The sequence below is a fragment of the Crocodylus porosus genome, unplaced genomic scaffold (genome assembly GCF_001723895.1).
Source record: "Crocodylus porosus isolate Cpor-Errol unplaced genomic scaffold, CroPor_comp1, whole genome shotgun sequence".
Lineage (NCBI taxonomy): Eukaryota > Metazoa > Chordata > Crocodylia > Crocodylidae > Crocodylus > Crocodylus porosus.
The window spans coordinates 47,472,766-47,477,033 of NW_017728909.1; positions in this window are offsets into that span (position 1 = coordinate 47,472,766).

Here is a 4,268-nt window from a genome sequence, read left to right on the forward strand (position 1 = left end):
GCTCCCGCGCGGGCCAGGCGCAATCCGGAGCGGGCTCGGCGCCGGGCGCTCTGCCCGGGGAAGACTCGGGCCCGACCGCCGCTTGGATGCCAGGTTTAGGGCTAACGGGGGCGCGCCGCTGCTCCTCCCGCTGCGGAGCCGGCCGGGGCTGGGGGAGGAGGGGCGCGGGACCGGCAAAGGGCCGCAGGCAGCGGGAAGGCGAGGGCGAGCTCGGCGCTGGGCTTCGGGAAACTCCCCCATTTCCTCCCGCAAACGTTGCCCGGGCAAGGGCCGGGCTGGTGCCGAGGCGAAGCCTCCTCGTGCCGTTCTCCGAGAGCCGCTGCGCTGCCCAGCCATTGCCCGCCTCTCCGCCCCCGGGGGCGCCCGGCGTCCTCGCTGGCTCCACGGTGCGGGCTGCACCGGCACGTTTCATTGCGAAGAGAAATAAAAGGAGGACGAAGCAGCCCCGCGCCCCTCTGCAAAGCCTGCGGCCCTGGATGTCATCAGGCCGGTGAAGCTTTCACTCCCCCCTCGCCCCAGGGGGGTGATCCGGATCCAGTGGATCGCGTTGCATCGCTCCCAGACACCCCGGCAGCCAGAGGCAAAACACTGCCCCACCCGCCACGCACAAGCGGGCCCGGAGATGCCCGCCCCGGGCAGCGATCGCCCTGCCACGCGGGGGGCTTCGTACCCGCTGTCCGGGCTGCCCCCCCGCCCCGGCATGTGCCCTTGATATGCAGCGGGCATGGCCGGGCCCCACTCCGCTTCACGGGCTGCCCCTCGGGAAGGCGCGGGCACGCCGGGCACCCAGGACCCGGCGCCCCTTTCTGCCAGCTCAGCTCAGCTCAGCGCAGCCCTTGCTCCTTTTGTTCTTGCTCTTCCCCAGGCCCAGTCCAGCCTGCGGGTGCAACGCATGGCTCAGCCTCCGGGTAGATCAGTGCAAACCTCCCGGTGCTTCCTCCAGATGTAGGGAAGGCTGTTTACAAGCGTGTTAATTTTACAGCTTCTTTATAGTGCTGTGAGCCAGACAGCTTTATGGTGTAGGGGCGTAATAAAACGCGGTATACAAGATCTTAAAAAAATATCTGCTTTTTAATGGGGGGGGAATGTATTGTCTTGTGCGGGGGGGGGGGGAGAGAGCCCCCATCCACCAAGTCCTAGGCTTGCTGCTAATGGAAAACTGCAAATCTGAGAAAGGTGCCCCACGAAGCCCTCTCTATTTAATTACTTCTCTGCAAATATCAATCCTTTTCTCAATATCCGAATGCAAACGTTGTCTTGCTTCACGAACAAAGCTTTTTTGGCTTCATCCAACTTTGCTATAACATTTGTTTCCATGGCAATAGATCTTTATGTTAGGCATCCTAGTGATTTTTGAAATTATCCAGACCCACCGTACCAGCTGAAGCTTTGCAACACTCGTGCATGTTACAGGTTGCAACGGGCTGATTTTATTCCCCAGGCTATCTCGCATTGGATTTTAAAATACCCAAATTAAACAACTCTGCCCATTTTTGCGTCCCGTGTTTCGTGCAAGCAGACCGCTCAGAGTGGCTGAATCCCGTACAGATCGACGCGGGACGTTCAAGATGAATAATAATTAGCCTATTACATACTAAGTAGCTAATGCAGCTGATTGGGTTTGGACAAACCGGGTTTCTCGCCTGCCTCAAGTGATCAATTATCCACCAAGGTTCTAAATAGATTCAGACAGAAGTATCTAGGTATGGATTCGTTTCCATACAAGGTTTACTTGCCTTTGCCTGTAACATGGCAGCTGTGGTGGAAAGCATGGGCAGAATGTGAATGCCGCTGATAGTCTTCTTTGCTCTTCAGAGGAAACGCTTTGACACCCTCCCCATCCTCTGTTTCTCTCCTCAGATCCTACTGAAAGGCAGAATCTGTTCTTCTCCCCCGTAGGAGATTGTGTCTGTTGAGCAATAATTAATAGAGGTAGAAATTTTGGACAGTGAGGGTCTCAGGTACCAGGCAGTATAGATGACATTACTGAAGTAGCAGTAGTACTTTCTGTCCCTGAAAATGAAAATGTGGTTTAATTTGTTTTGTGGACTTTAAATTTTCATTTTCAGAATAAAAAAAACTCAGAACATGAAAATGTATCTTAGAGTAATGGAGGAATGGCAGTTAACCTGTCAGTTGAAAGTATGTAACCTTCTTTTTCTCCTTTTCATGACAAAGGTAATCTCATCTGAGGGCATTTATGTGAAGAAATAACAGCATGGCATGGTGAAACCACTGGCTCATTAATCCTGGCATCTACTTCCTGCAGGGGTTCTTGATTAGTTAGATTCATTCATTGGGTATTTCTGAGTTTTTGATTTGTCACCATTGGCGAGGTTCACTGAGTTCAGGCTAAATTGAGCCAGAAGCAATGTTTATTAGTAATTTTGTAATACAGACTACCCTAATAATTCAGCACAAATATCACATCTGAAATATATCCATTCACCCTAACACCTAATGCAGGTTGCAGCTGTGTTCAGAGAGAATTGAAAGAATACAAGTGATTGGGCATGTATTTTCTAAATTATTAATATGAGGGCTAATAGCTAAGCCATCTTCATTTCCAATGTAGGAATTAAGATCTATTTTTTAAAAAGTAAGCACTGACATAAAGGGGGCCACCCCCTGCCTGGTATTAACTCTGATCAGCTCAGCTCAGTCAGTTCGAGAAATGGGACCTATTTAGCATTTCAGTATAAAAAGAAGAGAGAGAACAAAGGAGCTTTTGCTTTTCTGAAGCTCCTGAAAAAAATTAAAACAGAAACACTATTGTAAAAGGAACAGAAAGGAAGATCACAATAAGCCATAATTCTGCAATGGCGCAGATATTTCCCAATCAGCTGTTCACCAACCATAATGTAATTATGTGTTAAACAGACAAAAGGAGGAAACATGGTAATGCCCTGTTCATACAGACACTGAAATACATTCTCAACTATGTGCACATGAGCAGTCCCACAGACATGTACAAGTGTCTGCAGGATTAGTATTGGTTTATGCCCAAACGGCATACCCTAACCTGTTTTCTAAAATCATCAAATCTAGCCACATGTATTCTGAAATAACTGTGTTCATACACTGACTTGCATCCACAGTGATTTTAATTAAGGAATTTTGCTGTATATTTGTGTTTAGCAAGGCCATATCAAAGCAGGTAAAATCCAAGGTCCAAAAGCTTGCTCACATCAAGTACACATGCTCACATCAGAATATCTTGGGGGAAGCCATTGACTGAAATTGCTTTCTTCATGGGAATAAATTATGGAGAACTTAAGCAACTCATGCAGCACCATCCATCTTTCCTATTAGAGACTGGAGACTGCCTGGTATTAGGATAGTAACACAACAGTAGTTGCGAAACTCAGGCCCAATCTGGAGGGACAATGATCATGAAAACAGTAGCAGAGACAGAGGGGGCTGAACAATGCCATAACCAGGTAGGGAAATAATAGAGCGTGGTCCATTATTCATCATTATTATTTCCTTTACCTAGGGCCCAAAGAGCGCATTGTGACTGCCAGCTACACCTGGGCCTTACCCACAAGCTTCTGTGAAAGTTACCTGTACTTTCAAAATGAAGGAGTGTTTCGATACAAATGAAGCCTTCTTCACTGTGGGATGTGATACAATGATATGGAAGGGAGGTTACTGATCTTATTTGCCAACCTATGCCTGCCCTAGCTGCTCCTGAGGCTGCACTTGAGATTTAAACTTTTTGCTTTACTTCTACATTGGTTCCTACAGCAATATTTATGTTCAAAGAGACACTTCAGAAATAAAGCAAGGCCTTCACAAGCTTTGAGATAGCTAAAGGGATACATTGCTCAGGACAAAGACACTGCAGCAAGGAAGGAGTTACCATGCTGGATAGTTTGTTATCCTAGCTTCAAAGGACAATGGGAAAAAGTCATAGGGCACTTAATGATGAGGGTGGAATTCCTTCCTGAGCACTAGAGGCAACCAGTCTCGGCCAGGAAGCCTGAGCTATGACTAGACTAATTTTCCATAACTGGAAAGATCATGATAATGATCAAAATAGTTATCTAGTACTCTAAAACAATAGATCCACAAGATTTCTCTCGATCCCCTGCAGTAGTGAATTTTGCAGATTGACAGTTTTGCAGTAAGGATATATTTTCCTTTACTGATTCCAATTTATTGCACTTTGTGTAACCCAGTGGTTCTCTGTGGCTTCTTTACAAGCTTTCATGGTTTTTATTTTGGTTAAATCTTCAAAGCAGCACTTCATCATGACAATGAACCAC